The sequence below is a fragment of the Chelonoidis abingdonii genome, chromosome 22 (assembly GCF_003597395.2).
Source record: "Chelonoidis abingdonii isolate Lonesome George chromosome 22, CheloAbing_2.0, whole genome shotgun sequence".
In the NCBI taxonomy this organism is placed as follows: domain Eukaryota; kingdom Metazoa; phylum Chordata; order Testudines; family Testudinidae; genus Chelonoidis; species Chelonoidis abingdonii.
Window position 1 is genome coordinate 4,958,045 of NC_133790.1, and position 26,548 is coordinate 4,984,592.

At 47.4% G+C, this 26,548-nt stretch overlaps 1 protein-coding gene across 1 annotated transcript in view; it reads right to left on the reverse strand.

Moving 5' to 3' along the window:
• The window catches only part of WSCD2 (WSC domain containing 2), a 138,493-nt gene extending 117,127 nt beyond the window's left edge, over nucleotides 1-21,366 (reverse strand). The window contains exon 1 of the mRNA XM_075059827.1: nucleotides 20,846-21,366. The gene's annotated coding sequence lies outside the window, so the exon portion shown is untranslated. The remainder of the gene's footprint in view (nucleotides 1-20,845) is intronic.
• Between the last annotated feature and the right edge of the window lie 5,182 nt (nucleotides 21,367-26,548).

Sequence of the window (26,548 nt, forward strand, 5' to 3'; positions counted from 1 at the left end):
TTTGGTGACATTGCAGCATAAGGGTTGCCCAGGGTACAGTGCTTTCGTGAACAATACACAAAAATCAGATACAGAATTTTCTCATCCAGCTGTTTTCATGGAAGCTCTATGTCTAGTGGCTTGGGCTCCAGAGTCCCCGATTAATAGTTAAGTCCCTTCTCTGGCCCAAGTGCAAAAAGATTTGCAATGGAAAAACCTCTTATTTGGGATTTATTGGCTTGATTTGTAAATCCAGAGGAGGATTTGTCCATCTGCTCATAGATTTTTGCAGGATTTCCAAATCTGTTTTAAGGTTTATAAATCTCTTTCCTTGCTGTAAATCAACGGAAGGCTTTAGATTTAAATGAGACAGCAGACGCCAGTGCTAACAGGGATGGGGGAGGAAAGGAATTTGTAAATATTCTTTATAAGATTTACTGATGATCTGTATAGCTTATAACTCTGATAGAGGAGACTGGCTGTTGTGTTGCGCTGAGTGTGGTGGGGAGCAGCTGAGGCTCGCTGCTTGGTGAGGAAGGAACCTAGAAGAGAGTTGGCTCCCAATTCTTTGGATGCTTCTGGGGAACACATGCAAGGCTGAAGCAAGGCTTCATTAACTACTGTCTGTCACGTGCTTTGAGATACAAGGTGCCGTATTAAATGCACAGTACTGTTGTTGCTAATTATCATGATTTTATTCCCGCACGTTACCCTTCCTTTGTTTCTCTCGCTTTCATGAGGCCTGATGCTACTCAAGTCAGTTATAAATAAACTCTGAAATGCTGGACCAGGTCCTCAGCAGATATGAACCAGTGCCTCTCCCATGGCACTATGCCAGCTTCCACCAGCTGAGGATCTGACCTGATATTCCTACACAGAACAACCTAGAGATGATTTTCTGCTGCCCGTCCACATTGATTAGTTCCACCGACAGATACCTGCTGGAAATGTGTCTCCTCTGCTGTATACCACAGCCTGTGTCAGCGTAAGTCATCTGACAGCTGCCCAGACAATATTTCAGTGCTCCACTGAAATCACCTCAACATGATCTGTGGCGAATTGAGGGGAGTTCTTTTATTTAACTGAGCAGATGTCTTAAGTTTTAAACGTAACTGACATTGGGAGTTCAGTTGTAGTGCATTAAAAATTCAACAGGCTGCTCCAAAGCTTCAGTCCCAGACTCTCTAGATGTGCCTGCCTGAGCCACTGTGTTGGGCTTGTGAAAGGATCAGATATTCATGGCTTTGGAACATCTGACATGGAAACAGTAGCACAAACTGCTGCCAAAATAATAGCACTGATAAATATTCAGTCAGAAGTAGATGCTCCCAAACTGCAGTGGGGGACATGAATTTCTCCCCTGTCCTTCTGAAAGCAAATGCAGCACAGAGGCTTTCTACTGTGAGCCCTGTCTGAAAGGTGGAAGAAAAATGCACGTTACTCCACATTGCAAATGAAAAGCACAGAAAATAGTCCCAAGATATTGAATTCTTAAATCCATGAGAATGTCAGGGCAATTGTTGCCTGGAAAGAAGTCCCAGACTGAAACCAAATTGCCGCCAGACTTTTTCACGACAGGTTTGCAACAGTAACGTCCTTTGTATTGGAAGCAGTGGAAAAAACATTCATGAAAGGGCTTTCAGCTAGGGAGAAAGAAATCAGGACCTATAGCAGGGTTCCATCTTGCATTCAAGACTAGAAACAGCATTATTATTAACGATTATTGTTTGCACTGCAATAGTGCTTAGAGACCTCCCAGTGTGCTCGGTGCTGTACAAATACACAGCAAAAGATGGCCCCTGCTCCAAAGAGCTGACAGCCTAAATAAACATGAGTTTCTGCCTCTGCTACTTAGGGGAGAGGGGATGCATTGCTACTTCTTTGAGTGTGTAGGGCAGAGGTCCCCAAACTGTGGAGTGTGCCCAGAGGAATGCTCGGGGGGGGGGCGCAGCTGGGGCCCAGGCCAGCCCGCACAGGGGTCAGGAAGGGAGCATCACCCAGCTCTGCTCCTGGCCCCAGCCCTGCCTGCTGGCCCCTGCTGCCAGCCCTGTGCCCAGGGCTCCCCATCTCCGAGGGGTGGGGGGAAGCAGACAGGGGTAAGGGGGGTGCAAGATAGAAAGTTTTGGCACCACTGGCCTAGAGCACCATAGCGAATGCTTCCCCTCTGGCTGCTACGTGCCAAAAGATCTATTCACACAATCTTTTTCCATAAGATATGTACAGTCCCTGCACCTTGACCCCAGAATTACACGTCTGTACCAAACCAACTCCCCACTGTAACAGGAGAGATGGAATATTTCATAGCTTCGGCATTTTCTATAGTCCCCCAGGTATGAGTTTTGTGCAACAGAATATTCCTCGCACACAGTATGCAAGGGGAAAGCACATGCGCCTACGCACACTTAGGTAGAAAGTGGCTTTTGGAAAAGAAATGGCCTTAAATGAATACACAGGTGAGTGACTATGGCTGACTTGGTTCATACAACTTGTAGCATAAAGGCTCTTTGTGCTTGCCTTTGTCTTGTTGGGCCTGCAGAATATCAGCTTGCAATGCAAAGAATGCAACCGAGTGTGCTGGTAGGATGTTATTACATTCCTACACCCATAGTAGAAACCTGACACCTAACGGGGCTGCTTAATTTAGCAGACAAACAAAGTCCCGTGTTGGACACACACCACCAATGCATAATGAACCAAATCCAGAAAGCTGCTGCAGGTGCACAGCAGCAATCAGGAAGTGACCCTAGGAGAGAGTAAACCATTTTTTTAATGTCACTGAACTAGCCCCTCTGTTTAATTCCAATACTTCTCTGCTTGATTCTGCAATAGCTTTTCCTTAAATGTGATGCTCACTCACATGCTACTGAGCGACAGCCCCAAAAACTACAAAGAGAGACACCTTTGTAAAACCAGCCAGCCAAGGAGGGCTCATAATCAGTTACACCAAAACAAACATCGTTGAATCCCGGTCATCAAGCAGTAACATCCCATTAAAAGGCAAAACCATCAAGAAAGTAGAACAGTTCGTTTACCTGGGCAACCTCACACTAGCCAGGGCAGACCTCAAGAAAGATGTGGCATCGAGGCTAGGAAAGAGGTCCACAGCATTCACTAAACTCAACAACAGATGGCAATCAAACCCGAGCATTTTCAACTCAGTCCTAACATGCGGCTGCAAAGGCTGGAGATCTGGCAGATGTTAGAGAAGAAGCTAGATGCCTTTGAAAATAAGTAATTGGAAGGAGAGACTATCACCAACGAAGAGACCTGAGAAATTACCTCCACAAGAGTTGGACGGAAGCATTGGGCAGATTTGGGGCATGCACTGCAGATGCCAGCACACAGACTCCCACATGAAGCTCTCAAGTAGAAACCAACTGGTGCAAAGAGACAAGGATGCCCAAGAGAAACCTTCAGAAGTCCCCCCTAGCAGGGTGGGCAGAACAGTCGAGCTCAACCCCATATCACAGATGGAAGCAGCAGCCAATGACAAAGAGAGATGAGAGAGATTCATTTCACCGCTGTGCTCCACCACTGGGGGGAGATGCTTACTTAAAGGGAAGATCTGCCCTGAATTAGCCACCAAGTGAATCCAAGCCTGGCGCTGTAAGAGTACTTTGCTCGCGAGGTGCCCAACCTCAGAAGGTCCCAGGTTTACTTTGAAGATGTATCCTAACACTCAAATACTTTTTCTGAGCCTGTGCAGTCTGGAACTGTGAGATTTCAGTTATGACGTCAGCCGTAGCAAGGACACACACCATAGACATGTGAACTACGGGATGAAATGCAGGTCGGACATAGGAAATAGATGGTGAAATTCAACATGTATGAAGAAACCATTCCATTTGAATCAGTCCCATACTACTGAATTTCTCCAGTAACCCAATACCCCTCTTGTGCACAGCACGAGACACTGGCTGTGGGTGTGTCTACAGATCAGTTAACCTGGGTTCCTACCTGTTTTTTAGCCCAAACCCTCTACCATCCACACCTGGGTTTGTAGGTGCTTGAAGCCCCAGCTAGCTGACCTGGCTGGGGGTATGGGTTAGAGCCCAGGCTCCCGTATTACTCAGGCTGGAACCTGCCCTCTGTGAACTTAGGACACAAGTTGAGTCACCCAAATGCTGATCGCCCTCCGATGCCTTGCTCCAATTCCCTCCAAGGACAGACAAGTTTTCCCACAATTGTCTGGGAAGGAATCCTAGAGTGTCTCAGCCCAAAGAACCCTGGGATATGCCCCCAGACCTCCAAGGGGAAACTCAGAAACAGCGAGAACATCGTAGACATAAGTAGGGCCTTGTCGGGAAGGGAGAGGGGGATGCTCCCAGCTGAGATAGGCTAACCCAGCCCTGGCTAACTACAGTGACAGACACAGCAGGTTGCCACGGTGCATGCTGAGGACAATGGACCTCCAGCTGTTACTCATTCATGCAGCAAGCAGCAGGAGAGATTTGCTTGCCATAGCTGGTGGGAAGAGATGCAAAATCAGCATCTGCTTTGAAAGCTTCCAGGCACCTTTGTTGTTCAGGTTATACTGAATTTTTCACACCACCCCCTGTTCTCTAGTTTGGGCCAGGCGTGGAGGGGAGGTGCTGGTCTGCTACAAGGCTTGTTCTCAGGAGATCCAGCTCTGTAGGCACCAAGGGTCCCATTAAGGATACAAGTTCAGCTATGAAACATTAACTAAAACGACCCACCAACCTTCTGATGTGCAGCCCTAGTTAGGAAATAGCCCCACTGACCTACTTACCCAGTCACAGAAAGGAAATCGAAATATAAAGGGCCAGTTTCTCCATGCTGCTGCAGCTGATCTGTGCCATTGTGGCAGTAGCAAGAAACCATACAGCTGGATTCCCCTTGGGCTGGAAGATTGATATAGTGGCTCGGTGCAAACCTATCAGAGCGCCCTGTGTAGAGGGGGTTGCCAGAGGTTGAGGAGGGGGTCCCTACACTCCAGCAATCCCCAGAAAAATCCAGAACAGTCCTTGGGTGCTGCTGGCAGCTAGCACAACTGTGAGTGCTGGGGGATTGGTCTTTGCACACAGGACCCTTCTTTGAGCTAAGCTGAGCATAGGGCCCGAAGAGTGCATGCTGATCTCTCTTTCCATGCATTCTAATTTGCTTTGCAATGGGCTGAACTTCATCAAACTACCTACCTGCCCAAATGTCTGGGTTTGTCTTGTGTTCTGTTTCATTGCCTGCAATTCCATGCAAGCACATTGCATCCTGCCCTATGATGAATGCACCTTGCAAGTGCAAAGGTGGCTCATAAAGGAAACAAGAAAACAGCCAGGTATTTCCAGAACTGTATACAGATTACAATGTATTCAGATCAGACAGTTTAAAACAGCCAGGGTAACAGTGACACTGAAATCACTGTAAGAACACAAATAAGAATGCATTCATTTACAATTCATGCCAGGGCACCAGGTAGCTGTAGACCACCTATTGTGATGTACCAATATATTACTGTATTACTATTTTAATTATCCAGTAACAACCACAAGCTGGTGTTATCTGACACTTTCCATTAGTGTTATCTTAGCTTACAGGACTTGGGTTTCCTTTAACAGGGCCTGAAAATGTTTCTGGAAAGAGCAGAGATGCTCTATCATTTCCTGAGAAGGGCTAATTGCATTAAACTAGCAATCTTCCATTGTGCTGCAGTGAACAACATATTCGATCAATGTTTGTTTTCACTAATGTAAATGAATAACCATAATACTAATATGATATTAGCATGTTGGAATCTGAAATTGCAAATAGGACAAGTCTCTCTATCACATTAGATGAAGAACAGCCTTCCTGCTGTCTCCAGCAAGCAGCAGAGCAGAGCTTCATGTGTCTAAATTCTCCCCTATTGGAGAGGACAGTGCGCAGGACTGTGTTCCACAAGCCTGTTTCCACTTGCCCACACAGCAGATGCCTAGCTGTGTCCACTCCCCCAGCAAGCCTGCCTCAGGAGCGAGGTGCACTCTGGGATGGAAGTGGCGACGTGCTGTTTGTTACCTCTCTGTCCCTGCAGCATATGCTTCCCTGCAAGGGGGCTGCTTAGACCCAAATGGGGGCTCCTCAAATGAGGCAGCTATTCAATCAGATGGGCTATCCGTCTGCATTTTTACAGGCTCTGTGGTTGTTGTGGTATCTACTCTGTAGATCCTTTAGAATTTGCATGCACGCTGCATTACAGCTGGATCTCAATTGGTAGAGACTGTTGCTGGTTAAAGGATAAAGACAAAAATAGCGTTTTGCAGAGTTGCCCCTTGTATTTCTTCAGCTTTCTCTTGTCAGAAATGGTTTCCCTTACCCAAGCTAAAAACTCCTTTCGGTGAAATCCTGGTCACATCCAAGTTAATGGGAGTTTTGCCACTGACTGCAATGGGGCCAGGATTTCAGCCATATATATATATATATATACAAATCCTGTAAATGAGAAATGAAAAAACAGCCTGTGGGACCTTTCTCTACAATGTGGAATCAGCCTGGTAACCAGGTGACTCACCCCTTTAGGGCTGGGGCAAACCAGACGGTTGCAGAATAAGCCATTCCTAGGAGTGATCAGGGTGGTTGCCCTACAAAGCACAGCAGAAGGCTGCAATGAAGGGGGAAAGCTGTGCTGCAGTTTGCAGAGGGAGGAAAAGTCCCTCAGGGAAGACCCCAGGACCAGGGGAATTGCCCCAGGAAGGGATGATAGGGAGAGATCATGACTAAACAAGGGAGGGGGGCTGCAAAGCTCTCCAGGCAGCGAGGTCTGGGAGATACCTGTTGTATTAATTTAGATGGAATAAATGGCTCAACATAACCCAGTCACAGTCCAACATTAAACAGTGTTTTAGGGGATTGGTATTCAGAGACCCATGCCTGCTCAGCACCATAGAATTGTCCCATATCTCCCAAAGAGCAGGGCTCATCTCGGTATTGTTAGCAGATGTCTGGTTATATGGACAGTAGATCCCAATGTAACCGAATTTCCACGCTGCCAAAAGGGAACCTTGCTGAACTAACCTCTGGTGTAGACGGAGCTCAGCCAATGCAAGCATTCTAGCTACCGCTGCTCAGAGAGGTGGATTACCTGCAGGAAAGGAAAAACCCCGTCCATCGCTGTAGGATGCATCTAGGCTACGGGTTTGCTGCAGCATAGCGACGGCACCGCAGCAGCCCCCATAATGTAGACAAGCCCTAACTGACTTGCCAAGGGCACAAAGGAAATCTATGACTAAGCCAGGAACTGGACCCTGGTCTCTTGAGCACTAGGCCAATGCCCTGCCGATACGACCTAGATGGAGACACGGGCCCAGATCCTCAAAGGTGCCATGCCCATTGATTTCAGTGGGAGTTAGGAGCCTAAATAACTTTGAGGATCTGGAGCCTGGTCTCACACTTAGCTAGTGCATTAGGCCTAGCAGCGGAATTACTGCCTGGGTCTCCAAGCAGCTGGGGAGCACAAATATCTCATGAGCTCCCACATCTAGCTTCTTCAACACCAAGGCCACAGCACGAGTCCTCGCTTTGGAGTGACTAGGTTCCATGTGCATTAATCAGACACCTACACATATTTCAGCTGTTTGCTATATATGGATGGTTCAGAGAACACCACGCAGGCAGCGTTCAAACTGCCAAGGGGAGATCAGAGAGACAGCCCTCCTCCCCGACGGACCGATAGCCACAGCAGTGGAACCTCAGCGGATATCCCAGGGAGCCCATGGCATGTAAGATGATATGGTGAAATTCCTGGCTGCTGCAGTCCCAGAGACCCCTTCGGCTATCTTTCAAGGAGAGGATGAGCAGAGGCATCCCTGTTTAAAGCTGATGTAAAGGTCTCAATGCGAGAAGTATTGATGCAGCATAGCAAGCTGTGTTGCATCAAAGACAGAATTTAGATTGCAGCAAGCAGTGGGCGGAGAGCATGCTGGACACTTGTGCAAGAAACCAAGGCACAAGAGCAAATTCCTCCCCTTAAATCAGACAATCAGCACACAGCAGTTAGACATGCAGACAAGTGGGAAGGAGGTTTATCTGTGTGAGATCTCACTGCCAGATCCACTCGGAGAAGAGAAGACAAAAGCCTGAGGGGAGCTGGCAACCTGGGAGACGCCTCTGGACAGATTCCTTTGGAGAGGCAGTGAAGAGTGCATCCTGGAGGGGTCTGAGTCACTCAGTCTTCCCTCAGCAGCCAAGGAAAAGAAACCACTGGAAAAATCAGCGGAAAGGACAAGGGGCTGGCAGAAAACTGTGGCGAGAGACCAGGAAAAGAGCTGCCCTCATCCAGCAATCATTGCTATGAAAGAGGGCTGAGCCTAGGAACCAGAGATGCTAGGAGGCGACATTGGTGGCTGAGTCATTGCTGACTCATGGAGAGCTTCAGCACTCAGAGGGGCGAGTCTCTGCCTGTTTGCCTGGGCCACGAGGGTCACAGTAACGTGTGCTGTAGACAGAGTACATTAGAACTAGGCTAACTCACAAGCAAGCCTCTTATACAGGGAGTCAGGACTGCGGTGGGCACAAGGTTAAACATGCTCTTTACTGTGCTAGGCACCCAAAGCAACGCCCATACAATGGGCTCTGGTGGACTAGAAGCAAGAGGATTAAGAAAGAAGAGCTGGCATTTCCCCAGCACAACGCCAGAGCCAGCCAGGCAGAAAAGAACATGGCAGGCTGCGTCAGAGCCACAGCAGCCAGGGCCAGGCCACAGGCTAGCAGAGGAGGAAGAGAGCACTTTGGGGCAGTTTCAGCACCCGCAGCCAACCCACTGATAGCAGCAAGGTGGGCCAGAGCCCAGCCATCAAACAGACTGCACAGCACCATACTCCTCTGTATGGTTGCGTGGTAGGCCCCAGACACCAGTTGACTTCGTCGTTGGCCTAGTCGGCAGTAATGTCTCTGATCTCTGGCCTCTAGCACTCAGGTTTGGCTAAGCGGGTGTGGGACTGGCTAGCCCCGCGTTTGCTGCAGTCTGGCTTTGTCATGGTAGCACATCCTGGAGGCCTTTACACATCATTTCACTGTGTCATCCCTGGGACGGAGATTGGCAGACATGGGCTCTCCTGGTAGGATACTCACGAGAGGGCTGGGGTACACACCATGGGCAAAGAGTCACTGTACTGTGTCTCCTCAGCCTTGAAGTGAAGGAAGCAGCCATAGACATACAGACCAGATCCTCAAAGGTATTTAAGCACCCACGGCCCATTGAAAACAGGTGGAGGATCTGGGCCCCAGGGCCTTCACCCTTCGGCTAGGAGTGTGCATTGCCCATGGCCATGGGCAGGCTATCTGGCTTTGAACAGCCTGCAGAACCCAAAGGTGGGCTATTCTTCAGTGCCAGACAGCTTGAGGTTTTCAAGACTTCTTGCTACAGTTTATGAGGGATGAGTTGTTCACTGAGCTGGCTCTGCTGGGAGACAGGCTACAAGAGCCACAACAGCTGACATCAGACTGCTCCCCAGGCTTCAGCACAGACAGATCCTTTGTTTAGATGTGTTCAAAGAGTTGGAAGCTAGAAGGGAACTGTCATTGTCATTACTGAAAACTCCTTAGTACACATTTTTCTAGGAAGAGATGGCAGCTCTCCCAGGGTCTGCCTGACTATGCTCAATTCCCATTTCAGATATCTGAGCATTTACAAAAAGATAATTCTGTCCTTGTCAGTTCATCACGGTCAAGTTTCTAGAGGAAGAACTAATTGTGCTATGGAGATCACACTCTGCAAGAGTATTACCAGCTGGAAGGACATGATGGCGTCCTTGATTTCTATGTGGTGAAACCCAAGCATGTCAGATGTGGGCAAGACCTCAATGGTAGACTTTCTGCTCCCTCCTTCAGTGCTGCTGAATGAACCTCAGCCTTTAGTTGCAGCAATGCAGAACACTTCCAACCAGTCAGAGAAATCAGGGATGTGAGGTCAGGGTATTTTCTCAGTATCAATTGATTATTGTACGCTGTATACGCCAGTCTTTGAACAGAAGTGGTGACCAATGGCATGCAGGCAAACTTGTCAGCCCAAACAGCAGTGCTCAGGTCTGCCCCAGGAACTGACTTTAGTTAGATAGATTAAGACAGAGAACAAACTCCCTTGCAGTTTGCAGCAATGTCCCCCCAAAAATCTACATCCCCACATTAGCAGCGCGACATTTCTTTGCAGACTGAACATTTGTTCACATGCTAAGAAAAATAACATGTCAAATTATGTGTAAGAGTGCCCCCCGGTAACTCCTCACCATGACACTAGAACTGGGGAAGGGATAAAAAGTGGCTTCAAAAGTCATCTTTGTCCCCTGCCACGATTGCACCACATGCTCCTTGGGTACACCATAAAATCAGAACCATAAAGTAGTGTAATATCGTGTGTATTAGAAGGAATGAGGCAAAACTGCATTCTCTAAGAGCATAACAATGGCCATATTGCGTCACAGCATCTAGCCCAGTATCCTTTATATAGTGGCCTGTGCCAGATGCTTCAGAGGGAATGAAAAGAATGGGGCAATTATTGAGTGATCCATTCCCAGTTGTCCAGTCCCAGCATCCGGCAGTCAGAGGTTTAGGGACACCCAGAGCATGGGGTTGCATCCCTGACCATCTTAGATAATAGCCACTGATGGACATATCCTCCATGAACCTATCTAGTTCTTTTTTTAACCATGTTCTACTTTTGGCCTTCCCAACATCCCCTGGCAATGAGTTCCACAGGTTGACTGGGTGCTGTGTGAAGAAGTACTTCCTTTTGTTTATTTTAAACCTTTTCATTTCATTGGGTGACCCCTGGTTCTTGTGTTATGAGAAGGAGTAAATAACACTTTCTTATTCACTTTCCTCACACCAGTCATGATTTTATAGACTTCTGTCATCTCCCCCCTTAGTTGTTTCTTTTCCAAGTGGAACGGTCCCAGTCCTTTTAATCTCTGCTCACACAGAAGCTGGTCCATACCCCTATTCACTTTTGTTGCCCTTCTCTGTACCTTTTCCAATTCTAATATATCTTTTTTTGAGATGGGGCAACCAGAACTCCATGCAGCATGTGCGTACTGTGGATTTATACAGTGGCATTATGATATTTCCTGTCTTATTTAGTATTTGCTGCCTAAATACTCTGGTTTCTCTTCAGATCATATATATCTTTCACCATATTGTCTAAATAGCCAAAAAAAACTTGAACACAGCCAGAGCCCTCATTCAGGAGCACCCATCTCCCCTACAGCTGGATATAAGTGGCCCCACCTCCCAAAAAAAACACTTGTTTTGGTTCTTTTCCCCAGCCTCTCTCTTAAACCACACGTACCTGTGACCCAGCTGACCAGGATCACAGGTGACCTATGCAGCGTTGCCAATGCTTGCTGTTTGATCGCAAGTCTTGCACGTGATTGGATGTTTTTCTGAAAGCCCCAGTTCCTAGATTCATGTGACTAGGTGAGACTTTTAGCTGTTGTTTTAAATAAAGAACATTTCTAGCCCAGGGAAGCTTTAAACCGTGACTCAGGTGCATCCTAAAGACTGAGAAATCAGAAAAGGAATAAAGTGAGCCCCAATTTTTTTTTAATTCCTCATTTTTAAGTCAATTTCATGATTTTTGGAGGCCTGACTCATGGTTTTTTAATGCTTGGAGTTGGCAATACTGCAGCTACGGGGTCACCCAATGAAATGAATAGGTTTAAAACAAACAAAAGGAAGTACTTCATCACACAGCACACAGTCAACCTGTGGAACTCATTGCCAGGGGATGTTGGGAAGGCCATTCAGAACAGTTTGGACCCGGACTATCAAATATTGAATGCTACCTAGCTGTTATGTAACACCGACATACCCCGGTTACCTGTGGGAGGTATTCAGCTTGGGATCTCTGGAGCTAAATACATGAGCCTCTTCTGCATGAGCCAAAAACCACATGGCTCTTAGCTAAGGCTGTAGCAGACTCTTTAATCTCTAAGTGGTCTTGGTGACACTAGAGGAGACAGAACACCACACCCAAGAGGTGTGCGGGTTATATTTGCATGGGCCTTTTCATCTGTAGCTCTCAAAGTGCTTTACGACAGAGGTCAGTATCATTTTATAGGTGGGAACACTGAGGCATGGAGACGGGACATGACTTGTCCAAAGTCATGCAGCAAGCTAGCAACAGAACCCTGCAATTCTGCTCTCACCACTAGACCACACTGCCTCACAGCAAACTGCCGGCAAACAATCTATAGACCAAGTCCTTTTCCCAGACACTATTTTCAAATAACAAATAAATTCAAGATCTGGTCTGATCTTCTCTTGACAAAAAAAAAAGGCACTTTACAAAAATTCATCTTGAATTAGTCCCCTCCATTGCGATACATCTCTAGCCTGCAGTATAGTTAGGCTGCAATGATTACCACAGGTCTGAACCTTGCCCAAGGCTGTCAGACCAACTCTTCCATTGGATTCATTATTTAAAGACTACTCTCTTTCAGGCTGACTGTTCTTAACCTAGCATAACAAGGCATTACAGTGTCAGACTTTCTGGGAATAATGCTTTCCTCTTCTGCGGCCTGGGTGATCAGAGACTCTGGCCGAAGCAACTCCAGTCTCACCTGGCAGTAATTCAGCCTTAAAGAAAATATAAGGGGGGGGGACCCCAGCATCCCAGTCTCCTTGGTCAATCTGATCAGTTGATAACATGTTGGGTGGGATGGGGGACAGATGCCTATATCAATGCTCTACCGACTGTCTCCTGGGCCTTTTATGAACAAAGTTCCATTCATCATCCAGGGGCGTTTGAGAAGCAGACTTCAAAGCAGCTGCTTGTGGTTCCCAGGCTATGTCTCAGGACTGTTCTGAAGTACACCAGCTGGCTATGGCCCAGAAGAGTCTGTTCACTAGCTGGGAACCACCAGAGCACAGTGGCCTTCTGCCCTCTGCTCCGACCCAACTCTCAGGCCAACAGCTGAACAGGCAGGAATCCCCAGCTAGGAAGATCTGGCTGCTTGCATCACCAGAATGGCTCTAGCAAAGGAGTGAATCTGACCCTCAAAGTGGAAATGACGCCTGGTTATAGCAAGCAAGTTGAATACAAAGATGTACTGCTACATAAAATAGATTTGTTTTTTAACTAGGAGCCAGGGCCCATTGCTCCCGTGGCATTTTTTTGCTGGGTCAGCAGCCTGCTTGCATTTAACAGGCTGCAGAAGAGAGGGAGAGAGTGGCCTTTATCTTTAACTGAGGGTAGGTAATGTAGAAATACAGGCAAATAGAGCTGAAAAATAGAGGTCATTCTAGGCTGGCTTGTTATCCCTTTTTCTGGGTTAATGGACACATTGCTGGATTCTGAGCCATTGCACCATTCCTCTTGCAAATCTCCTTCTTTCTGCCTTAAACTATCCAGATAGAATTCTGGAGTTTTCCAAATTCCTTCCTCCCTACAGGAAGGGAACAATTTAGGGGGTTATTTTTGCAGGACCTCAGTGTTATTTGATGCAATTCACCCCACAGGGCACACAAACCCCCTTAATGCTCCAGGTTTGTAAATACAAATACTGGTGGTTGTCTTAATGATGAAAAAAATGACAAAGTCAATGACAGATTCTTATAAAATACACCTGGATTCATAGAATGTCAGGGTTGGAAGAGACCTCAGGAGGTATCTAGTCCAACCCCCTGCTCAAAGCAGGACCAAGCCCCAACTAAATCATCCCAACCAGGGCTTTGTCAGGCCTTACCTTAAAAATCTCAAAGGAAGGAGAGTCCACCACTTCCCTAGGTAACACATTCAAGTGCTTCACCTTCCTCCTAGTGAAAAAGTTTTTCCTAATATCCAACCTAGACCTCCCCCACTGCAACTTGAGACCATTGCTGCCTGTTCTGTCATTTGCCATCACTGAGAACAGCTGAGCTCCAACCTCTTTAGAATCCCCCTTCAGGTCATTGAAGGCTACTATTAAATCCCACCTCACTTTTCTCTTCTGCAGACTAAACAATCCCAGTTCCCTCAGCCTCTCCTCGTAAATCATGTGCTCCACCCCCTAATAATTTTTGTTGCCCTCCGCTGGACTCTTTCCAATATTCCCACATCCTTCTTGTAGTGTGGGGCCCAAAACTGGACACAGTACTCCAGATGAGGCCTCACCAGTGCTGAATAGAGGGGAATTATCTTGTCCCTCGATCTGCTGGCAATGCTCCTACATCTAAGTTCAAAAATGCAGTTAGCCTTCTTGGCGTCAAGGGCACACTGTTGACTTATATCCAGCTTCTCGTCCACTGTAACCCCTAGGTCCTTTTCCGCAGAACTGCTGCCTAGCCATTCGGTCCCTAGTCTGTAGCAGTGCATGGGATTCTTGCATCCTAAGTGCAGGACTCTGCACTTGTTCTTGTTGAACCTCAACATATTTATTTTGGCCCAATCCTCTAATTTGTCTAAGTCCCTTTGTATCCTATCCCTATCCTCCAGCGTATTCCTATAACACATACCTGAAAACTTGGTTCTATTTTATATAGGTAATAGGGGGGATACATATGCAGCCAGATCCTCAGCTGATGTCAATGGTCATAGACCCATCAATTGACTTATGACAATTTATACCCGCTGCAGGTCAGACACTTGCTGTATAGACATCAGGAATCAAGGAGCAGCACCCTAATATGAAACTGACGACAAAATACTAGTCTAATTTGTGGTACTCACTTTAAGACCCAATGCTGGTCTTAGTCAACATTTGAAATCAAGTCACTAATGTATATCTAAAAATAACATTGTTTTATTGAGCAAATGTTGGGCAAGTTGGAGTACTGGAATTTATTACTAAGAGAGGGGAGTAAGCCATTTAATGGAAGGTCCAGTAGAAGATTTTGGAAGGTTAATTCAGCTTCTTACCAGGTAGTACATGATAAATCCCTTTCAGTAATCATTGAAATGTTCCTCCTTAAGACTGCATGTGGAGGTCAAATGAGTGGTGTCTCCAATTAATCCCCAAGCATCTCCCAGTGTAAAGGAGACAAAACTAATCTCACCTATAAAACCACACTTCTCCAGTTCTCAGACGCAGAGTCTTTCCCTGGATTTCAGTAATCTAGGATTATGCACAGGACTGTGCAAGCAAAAATATCATTTCAAGCAGGAGACATTATTTTTATCAGTGTATTTAAAACTAAAGTAATCAGAAGAAGAGTTTCTTACAGAACAGATTTTTCTTAAAAAAAAAAAGAGTATTTTGGCTACAACTAGAGCATAACAGACCTAACAACGTGTCAAGTTGCCATCGGTTTAAGGACGCTGTAATTGAGAGTCTAGTTTAAGTCCCGTATTTTTGTCGTTAGAAGAGATTCATGATGGTGATGAATCAGAAGATTTGATGGTGCATGACCCTGAAAGGAAAAGCCATCACTCACAATGACATATTGATGAGTGGTCTGATTGGGTTCTTTTGCTAATGCAATTTAAAATGTTTTTAATTGAGATACAACCTAAAGAGAGAGAGAGTGCAATTACTGCACAAAAAAAAGAAAATTGTTATTAAATATACTGTAAGAAATCTGCGGCTGCCACAGAGCCTTATATTTGTGACTGTGCTTTACACCAGGGATCAAACTCCTCCAAAAGTACCCAGCCCTGCTATCTGAGATAACAGGGACATAGATGAGCAGTTCTGATTGCCTCCAATAGAGGCCTTCTGCATGTTAGAACATTGATCACCTTCTTTTCTTGGTAAGCAAAGCACCTGAAATCCACTGGAGTTCAAATCTCATCTCTACCACCATTCCAAAAACTCCGGCCACACGTTTCAGATGGCTTTTAAATGACCCCTATTTGTGCACTAGAAGGTTGCACACTGTAGTGATGGTATGGAATTGGGCCTCTTTGTTATTGCACAACAAAATGGGGAGAGAAGGAGATCCAGTTTTGGAGGAAATTTGTGTTTTGTACAACTACTTATGACATCCACTAAGTTTGGATTTCCATCTCATCTAAAATACAACAACTCCCACAGCACAGTGCCAGCTAATACCATGTTCGGGCTTTTGTCTAGTACTGATTCAGACACATCCTGGAGAACAAGTGGGATTTTCCTAGAGGTGTCCTATCCAAGCATTAACCTAGTCCACCGCTAAGTAGCATAGAAGATTTACCAAGATTAAACTTTTCAGTGGTAAGACAGTAGGATCTATGGGCCACCTTTCCCTATGGAGTGAGGTGGGATATCTCCAACTCCTGGTTACTAGAGCTTTATAGCGCCCCAGGCTGGCACTACTGTAACATGCAATCATCATTTATTAAATTGAGATGAGAGGCCACATCCACTGCCTGGGTTCCATCAGCACGGAAGGCCTCTGGTAGTGCAAACTGCATTTGGAAGGGAGTCACAGTAACCCCGCTTTTGTGGGGGCCCTGAAGCTGACTTATGCAATGCACAAAGCAACCACGGTACCACAGGGAACGGTTAAGTCATTGCATCTCCTCAGGAGCTTCCATCAGGTGGGTCCAGCTGGAGCTGAAAGCTGTTCTCCCCAGCAGAAGGCAATAGAGAGATTGTGGCCAGGCTTCCCCAGGGAGTAAATTCCCCTTGTCTGCAGCTGCTCTTCAGATACGTAGAGGTGCAAATTTGCACCCACACGCACATGGGTGGCAAATTTGTAGAAATTTTGGTGGTGCCCAGAACCTGCCCCCCAACTCCACCCCCCAAACTCTGCCCCCACCTATCTAAGGCTCTGGGAGAGAGCTTGGGGGAGGAGGTCTGGGATGCAGATCTGGGCTGAGGATTAGGGTGCAGGAGGGGTGCAGGGTGCAGGCTTTAGGAAGGAGTTTGGGTGCTGGGTGCAGGCTCCAGGCTGGGGCAAGGGGTGGGTGTGTAGGAGGGGGTGAGGGATGCAGGCTTTGGGATGGAGTTTGGGTGCAGGCTCTGGGCTGGGGGTGGGGGCATAGGAAGGGGTGAGAAGTGCAGGCTCTGGGAGGCAGTTTGGGGATGGAAAGGGGTGTGTGGGAAGAGGGAGGGGGTGCACCCTCTGGGAGGGAGTTTGGGGATAGGAGGGAGTGCAGGGCTGAGGATGAGGGATTCATGATGCAGGAGGGGGCTCAGGGCTGGGGCTGAGGATTAGGGTGCGGGGGGATGAGGGCTCTGGCTGAGCAGAGGTTCAGGGTGCGGGGGGATGAGGGCTCTGGCTGGGGCTGAGGGGTTTGGGGTGTTGGAGAGGCTCAGGACTAGGCCAGGGTAAGGGCAGCCTGCCTTGCCATTAGTGGCAGCCAGGCACTAGGACCCCGGGGCAGCAGACATCAGTTCAGCCGGGAATCGCTTTACTCCCGCACGAGCAGGCAGGGGAGAGGTGCGCGCTGCTTTTTGTCGGGCAGGGACGCGGCGCGGAGGGGGGGGGAACACGCAGGGGCTGGGACCTGCTCCAGGCGGGGACGCGGCGGGGCGGGGAGGAGACCCACGGCGGCTGGGGCCCGATCCAGGCAGGGCCGGGGGAGAGACCCACCTCCAAATATTGCTGGAGCAGGGCACTCGGCCCTGAATATTCCTGGAGCCCGAGCACTGCAAATGTATATAACCCGCCGCCTATGCACACGGGGTACTCAAGTCCTGCTTGTGTGTCTGAGCCACCTGAGAGTTGCTGTGAATCCTTTGCAGCACGATGTGATGTGCTGGCGGGATGAGACCCAGAGGGACGCTTAGCAACTGACAGTTTCTTCTCCTGATTTGTTTATTTAAGGAAAGCAAATTCATTCTAATTAGAAATCTTTATGCCAAGGTGTTGCTCTGTATCTTGGGCTGCCTGTTTCCCGATGCACTTTATCAAATTATACCTGGGCTCTCAGCGTCTGTGAGTTTATTCGGCAATTCCTATTAAATTGGGGCTTCTTGCAAAGAGGAGTTGGAAGAATGGAATGGGAGAGAGCAGTGGCTTGCCGAGTGCATTAGAGAATCGCTTCGAGTAGTTCTCGTGCAGCACTGACCAAAATTAACTGGCTGAAAAAACACCACTTCAGAGCATTTGTCAATTACAGTCAGGCAGCAAGTGATGCACAGGCTGCATGGATTATTCACTTTGGAAAATGAGAATGTCCAGGAATGCTAAGCCACAAGGCTCAACCAGTACCAGCTGACTGCTTTGCATGACAAACACATGGACGCAAGACTACCAGGTGGCAGACTGTACGTATCATATATGCAGCCCCCTCTATATCTGTCCAGGGGTTTCACTGAGTTTATATACATTTGTACCAGGGATGGGCCCAAACAAAAATCTGAGCTCAGACGCCTCTAATCCCTGGAGGAGTTCAAATTCAAACCGGAGCATCGTTCCTCTGTCTCTACAGTGAGGCAAACCAGAACCAAACAAACCTGAAATTTGGGGACACAGACCTGGATCCAAACATAGTCACTCAGGCTCACCTCCAGCACCGTCCATATTGTGCCATAAGTTTTCTTTCCTCGCTGACAAGTGACTTTAACTTTAACAAGCCAATGTGAACAGCTGGGCTAGTGGCCAGGCCCTGAACTGCCGTGGAAGCAAGGGGTGTATCTAGCGATACGAAATGTATGCACATACCAGCCAATCTACCCCCTTCCCACTCCCTGCACCGCGCCCCAGAGTAACATGCTAATGCATCCTACCTAGGCATTAACACGGCAGCTGCCGCTTATTAAAGGGTAGTCCAGGGCCGATTCTGATATCTCATTTGTACCGGCGTTCCATTCACTTCAGAGGAGTTACTCCAGATAGACACCAGTCTGAGTTCAGAATTGGGCCCCTAATGTGTTAATGAAAGGCCCGATGAAGACCAAAAATTAAAACCGTTTGTTCACCATGAGAAAGGTTGCACCCACGCAAAGTGACTTTGCATGTCCCTGCCTGCGGGCCCTCCCCCTGCCTCCTCCCATGTCACAGCCTGGCACCCTGGGCTTCTGCAGGTGGAATTCTACCTCCCCATCTCATGTCTGCTCGCTACAACGTGGGAGGAGACTAGCTGCCTTCCTACTGAGTGTGAGAGCTGGGAGCCCAGCTCCGGCTGTAGCACATGAGTAAGAGGTGAAATGGCGAGAGCAAATGACAGAGAACATGACCCCCCCTTGATCCCTATTTGGCAGTAATTGATTAAGGCTAAAAATGTCCAGGTGGATCATATACACAGGACCTGAAACCCATTCTTTGCGGGGAAATCAATTGTCACATCGAAGAGTCGGTCTCAGAACATGCAGCCCCAACCATCAGACCTTGCCTTAGTGTTTCTTGGACCAGCCACAGCTACGGGGTAACTCCTGCAGTCCTTACGTAGGCAAACCTCCTCTCAAAGCCAGTGGGATATGGCTGGAGCAGAAACTGCAGCAGTTCAACTTTAGGGAGAAGAGGGCCCCGTGCCCCATGACCATGCTGGGAGTGAAGAGGACAAGGGTTCATATCAGCACAGCTTCCCGGTGCTTTGCCCAAAACTTGGAGGAGACTGTTCTTTCACGGCATAGTTCCTGCCCTCTCTTGAGCACTATACTGCATTTGCCATAAATATTAATAACCATCAGTGAAAATCCAGGCTGAAAGGAGGTGAAAGTCAGGGATGGCGGATGAATGGAGGGGCAGGCAGGCATTTGCAATGTAGTTTGTCAAGCTAGATTTTTCACTAATCACACAAAAGGACCTGCCTATTAAAACAATAGCTTAGCAAAACTCTAGTGGGACTTAGAGGGAAAGATTCTTCCATTTGCAATAAGAGCAAATGGATTAACCTGGGATGATGCTTCCAGACAGGTGGTCCCTGTACAACCCTGTTCATGTTTTGTTAAAATAATCTGAGCAGAGGCAACCAGCAAGTGGAAAACCAGTCATGCAATAAGGAGCAATTGGAACTGGAAGGGTCACTGAGGTGTATCAGACATCTCATGCTTCCAAGGGCTCCAGCTGGCTTTTTAAACATCTCTGCTCTCTGCCCTAGAGCCTACGACCCTCTCCCCTCACCTCAGTCGCATTCCTTCTCCAAAGTTTGCCGCTCCAAATATTTCAGTTCACACCCTTGATGGGCTTACTGCATTTGCAGAGAAAGTTTATGAAATTGTGCCCTGTTGGAAGAAGCAGAGACTTCCTTTTATTTATTTATTTTCTAATCTTAGGCTCAAGGTAACCTTCATATTATTACTTAACTCTCCTGCTCACTCTCACCTTTTTCTTAACGTCGATACTTTAAAAATGCTAAGTTAGCCTAGATGCAGAATGAATCAGGAAAGTTCATTTGAAGGATTACCAGCTTTTTCCAATTTCCCATGCTGCAAATGTTCCTGCACAAAGTCTAATGAGAGAGATTTTTCCCCCCTTCTCCTTTTTAAACCAGCAGAATACGGTGAGAAATCATGCTCAGTAATAGAATTATTAACACCTCCTTGCAAAGGATTTTTAACCCCTTCTGAGCCAGGAAGCTCTTACATATTGATTTAAAACTTCATTACACAGACAGCATAAAACACTCATTATAGATTAACAAAAGATTTGTCTCCTCTCCTTTCCCCACTCCCAGCTTTGAGACGCAGAAACAGACACTCGGGGTCATTTCCAGTGTGTTTTTTTTTTAAATAGGGACAAGTGGGAGTGGAAATGCAATTGTCTCTCCATCATTTGTCACGCTCTGCGCTTTTAAAATGTCCTGAAAGCGTCTCCCATATGGCTAAATGCAGATGGGGGAAGATAACAGAGCAGATTCCCATTCCAAAGAGCAGCTTACTGGCAACCCAAAGTGAAACTTTGTCAGTAACCCTCTGGCATCTGGTAATCCCTGTAACCCGTCCTCTCCTGCTTCCCCCAGGAGCCTTATGTACATTTTGGGGGGCAAAGAATCTGCTGTTAATACTTTCAACACTAAAAAAAAATAATAATTAGCCACCTCTCCATCAGCCCCAGCATAACCAGCCCCCAGCACCACTCACTTTACACCCCTTACCTGAGCACTGTGCAGTCCCTTCAAAACTCCACAGAGGTCAGTTGCCAGGGCGCCAGCTTCCTCCCCTCTGAGTTAAGTCCACGGCTGATTTGTATGCCCCCTGGGTCCTTCCAACAGCGTTGGACAGCATCTGCCTTTCCTACCAGGACCCTCTCCTCCAGCAGCTCTCCTTCCACCCGCCACCCTCGTCAGAAGGGCATTCACTTTGCATTCCGCCAAGGCGCTGGCAAAGTAAGCATGTGCAGGAGGGAGAGGACGTCCCCCCAGATGCAGCAGCCCCAGCCTGTGCGTGTGTGTCTCAGAGTCCTCGTCTCCAGCAAGGATGGCAGTGCTGAAGTAGCTGTCTCTGCAATTCCCCCTCATGCAACCCAGAATCTCTGTCCATCCTGTGACTCCTGCTTTCCCCCCAGGATGCTTTTCATGCCAACCGCTGCCTCTAATGCCACTGGTTGGGGAGGAAGAGGGGAAAGCCTTGCTCTGTAGCTAGGATTCCAGCTACTGATGTGGCTGAGGCTCTCTGAGCTCCGTTACTTAACATCTCTATCCAGCTCTTCTTGCTGCAGCTCCACTCTGCTGCATGCCGCTATTCGCAGGCCTGTAGCACTGCCTGCTGCTTAACTCCTTAACTGCCATCTTTCCACTTTGTGAATGAGATGGCTGTTGCTTCTAGATTTCACTCCCCACCTCTGTTTATTCACGCCCTTCTGCCCCCAGAAGAAGCACACCCAGGCAGCCAGCGTTAAAAGGGTCACCTGGAATGCACAGTCGCAGAGGGAAAATGCTCCCTAGAACGGAGCAATGCACACACGCAAACAGCCAGTGCGGAGCTGGGATGGCTCAAAGGGGGCCCAAAACAGGTTGGAGTCAGCAGCAGCAGCAGCCTGCAATGATTGTTATTATTTATTATTTGTCTTGCTGTAGTGCTTGGGGGGCCCTAATGATAGGCCAGGAGCCTGTGCTCGGTGCTGTACAAATGTAGAACAAAAGATGGGGCCTGCTCCCAAAAGCTTACAATCACTGCCATTACATGTTGGCAACATAACACCCAATATTATGTGCAACTATATCAGATGCCACTAAATGTGCATTTTCCCTTATGCATAACATCTCGCCCTATATTTCCCTCTTAGGGTGCTTGCTTCCATCCCAAAGGTGATTGTTTTGTTGTGTTTTGGTTTTTTGTTTGTTTGTTGGGTTGTTTTCTCTGTGTGTGTGTGAGACGTTTAATTTACATCTAGCACTAAAAGAGCAAACTTGCAGTGCAGGGAGCATGGGGCCATGGCGCCCCCTCTTCCACCATCACCCTGCCTCCTTGCTTCTGCGTATGGTGGGGGGCAGCAACGCAAGGGGCACAGGAACTTGCCTTCATGACAAGTAGCTGCCGAAGGCGCAGGGGCGGCTCCAGGCACCAGCACGCCAAGCACGTGCCTGGGGCGGCAAGCTGTGGGGGGCGCTCTGCTGGTTCTGCGAGGGTAGCAGGCAGGTGGCCTTTGGTGGCATGCCTGCGGAGGGTCCACTGGTCCCGTGGCTTCGGTGGACCTCCCACAGGTGTGCCGCCAAGTCCGCGGTACCGGGGATCTCCCGCAGGCAAGCCGCTGAAGGCAGCCTGCCTGCCATGCTTGGGGCGGCAAAATACCTAGAGCAGCCCCTGCGAAGGGGAGGGGACATGCTCCTAGCTGCCCCCCCCTCCCCCGGCTGCTCAGGAGTAGTTACAGCTCTGGCCCTTCCCTTCAGTGTTCCTCAGGATCAGGTTCGACCTGCTTCCAACAGCCCCACTGAGCAAATATGACAGGATTCATGGACATGGGTCTAATGGGATCCCACCAGCCATGCGCTCACGGTGCAGTAAATGGCCCCCTTGTTGGGATGACACCCAGGGAACTCGGGAGGAAACAAGGCTGTGAGACAGATGGAGGAGGGGAGCTTTTTCTCAATCACTCGCTTTTCTTCCCCCAGTAACTTTCCAGCAAGGGTTCCGTGACTCAGAGCAGCATCTCAGCTTCCGCCCTCGGGTTGTTATTAGTTGTAATGGCTGAAGGGAGGTACTTTGTTCCTGCTGGGTAAAGGCAGGCAGGGCCCCCTTCTCAAGGCTCTCAGGAGCAGAGCTCAGCAAATCATTTCCACTGATCTCATTTACATGGGGAATTTAGCCCTTTGTCTGGCTACCAAGGTACTGTTACGGCCTCCATTATGGTAGCCTCAGAGCACTGCTCAATCTTTACTGTATTTATCCTCACAACACACCTGGAAGGCAGAGCCGGGCTGTTATATCTATTCACATATGGGGAGGTGAGGCCCATAGAGCCTAAGGCCCCGATTTTTAAAGGTATTTAGGCTGTTCATAAGGGACTTTGGCTGTGACAAGGGTGTGACTTGCTGAGTGCACCAGTGTGTTGCGATTTTGCTGCCTCGTACAGACGCTGCTGATGCGAACCAAAAGGTACCAAGCCCTTTTCATTTTCCTTATCTTTAAAAATAGGAAGTCTGGCACAGAGCAGCAAATTCCCTGCATCCTGCACTGGAGTATCCGTCTCCTAAGGAATTTCCATGTGTCCAAAGTGTTCCATTTTTTAGGAATTTATTTACGCTTCCAAATTTTCTGATGAACGTTTTGAGCAAACGAATTTCATGTCATAAAACTGCTTGGTGCAGCTCCTGTTTCAAGGCGCGGATATTTGCAGGACACGCTCTTTTAATTCGCTACGTTCTCTTAAATCCCCTTTGTGCGAACGCCCCCACTAGCAAACTCACTGACCGGAGCGATGAGAGAACTCCTAGAAGAGGCATCAGCCTAGGTGAGGGAAAGCAGCTTAAGAATTCAAACACATGCTTGTGGGGTTTTGCAGTGTTCACTCAGCCATAGTAACAAGCATCTGGCCCAGAGTCTGGTCCATCTCGAATGGATCAGCAATTTTTAGCCAATTCAATTTACATGCAGGAGCATTTAAAGCCCTTGAACCTATAAGAAGAAGTTGTCTTAACTTTCTGGGCTAACACGGTATTGCTAACCCTGCTCTCATCACAGTTATACAACATCTTGAGACAAATCGAATATCTTTTCCCTCATTCAAAACTATTTAACCTTCAAAAAAATAAATAAGATAAAATAAACTGTCAAGCTAAAATTAACTTCTTTAACCCCCTACTAATACATTAAGTGCTAGGTTGTGCAGAAAAGCCCAGTTCAGCAAAGCGCTTACTTGTGGGCTTAACTTTAACCATTGATGTTCCGGGGCTTAAACTTGAGCTCCTGCTTAAGTGCTTTGCTGAGTAGGGGTGGACTTTAAGCACATGCACAAAGTTAAGCATGTGTTTAAGCACATTGTGGAACTGGGGCCAAAATACCTGGCCCCATATTAGGGGGCAGTGCAGAGACAGTGGTTGCAGGGTTGGAGATGTAATTTGTGACATCCCAGGCCAGAACATGGAGGGTTGGCGGTGGCAGGGAACAAAGCCATGGCTCTGCCTACACCCTACCCATCCTCAGATTCTTTTTGGCAAGTTGCTCCAAGGTAAAGGAACAGTGAAGAAGCAAACCCTGCACTCCCTTGAGTTGTACAGAGTAGGTGGAATCCCCTCGCTCTGCTATATAAAGCGAGTCACAAGCTCTCCATATCCAGAGAATATATTACACTAATTCACTTTACACTGTCCATGCAGTTTGTTTACTTGCTGCACTTCACTCATTCAGACAAAGCCAGTTAGTTACCCTTTCTGCTTAGAATCAGTTTCACTTGCTGCTTCTCAGCATGGAGAATGTTTCTTTTTAAAAACAAAGAGGGGAAAAAAAACCTGTTTTCATCAAACTTTTAACACTGTCATGAACATCCATCCTAGTTATATTCATTTTTTTTTAAATTCTAAATCACTTGCCAAAAGCTAAGGTCTGTTTAAACAAACCTATCAAGCAAACAAAACCTGTGCGTTTAACTTGCATCATTGCACAGAGGTGACTTTTGTTGCATAAATGTTCTTTGTGGATCAACCTTGAAATGCACTGACTTCTGTCCCACAATAAGAATCCCTCTCCTCACATGTTCCTAGGCTCAAATTCAGTGAACCAGTTCCTTTCTTAGGAGCAAGATAATATAGAAGAGAAGAGTCTAACAGAATCTATGCTGCCTCTCTCCACAATATGATCTATTTGTAGCATTAATTCATGGGAATTTTCAAAAACTTCCAATTACCAACGTTGTCTCGAGAGAACATGTCAGTGAGAGGGGGTGAAATAGGATGTGGTGCCTTCTAATAAGAAGGCTTTATAAAAATCTCATTTTGAGGATTATGAAGTGCCAGTATAAAAAAGCTGTAAACAGGATGTCTGAAAAGATCTTAAGCGTAAAGGTCATAATCTACAATTTAAATGGGGCACTTGTTGCTTTCATGTGATGTGCCAGTAATGAGCTTGGGTGTAGAAAAATTACGTTTGTCTCTGAAGCAACCTTCGGTCCTTTTGTGAATCGAAATGTCAACTTTCATACGTAAATTTTTACCCAGGGTATGGGGGGTGCCATGCTTATACAGCTTAAAGTGTTTCTTCCATGCTGGCTTCTCAATCATCTGATTGTCTCTGGGCCAGGGCAGCTGGTGCTCAGAAGAACAGCCTGGTACAGGAGTAGGTGGAAGCAAGGAGGGGATGAGCCTGTGTGAGAACATTTCAAACCTACCTGAACCCCGCGGCTTTGACATTTGCTCCTCGCTGAATGGGTCCATGCATTTGGCTGTCATATTGTTTCCATCAGCTTGGTGCTACAAACTGAAGCAGAAAACCTCACTGTGGTTGGCAGATTAATAGCATGGGAGGACATTACAGGCAGTGCTATAACCGGCACCGGGGGACAGAAGCATTTGAAAGAAGAATAGCAAAGTGAGGGTGGCTGGTTAGGAACTTGGAGAGGGGGATGGAAGCCTAGAGGAGAGATGCCTAGCAAGGGAGAAAAGACAACTGAAGATTTGAGGGGGCAAGGGAAAGGAAGGTGTGAGAGCCCTGGGGTAGAGAAATGGCTTTAAAAGAACAGGGTAGCAGAAGGATGGCAGCCAGGCATGAGTGAGAGAGAGAACCCTGGGCCAGATTGTGAAGTTCTCACCCACAGTTACACACAGGGACCCAACGGAGTCAATGCGAGTATGACTCGGGAACCTCTTGGACCCAACTGGCCAAGGGCACAGAATGGGGTGCAAAGGGGTTACAGAGATCTCCTGGATCTGGTATTTACTTTCTAGCGCACCAAAGAGCGGCATGGTAGGTCTCTAATAAAAGCCTGTGTCACTCTGGTCATCAACATCACTGTGAAATGTACGTACAGTTACTGTGTGAGGAGTTATGCCCAGGCACTGAAAATATGCTCTTAAAGCCTGTGTCTAGAGACCGGTCACCAGCCACAGAGAAGAACAGGTTTTCTGTCAGACGAGAAATGTTTATCTATCTGACTGTTTAAATGTCAATGAAATATTTTATGGTTCACATTAGGTCACCACCACTCACCAGTCTGAACCAAAATGAAGCATCGTGAGAACTTCAAAGAAAGAAACTAATAGGAAGAAAAAAACAATATGGAGTCGGGGGAAGGGAACCATAGCTTGAGGTGCACATCAAAGGTATGCTTTACTATATTTGGGGAAAAAAGAAGACACTCCAGACCCCTCACTGAGGAAGTAAACAAACAGCGAGTTTGCTTTATGAAAAAGGGGTCTCAACTTGGC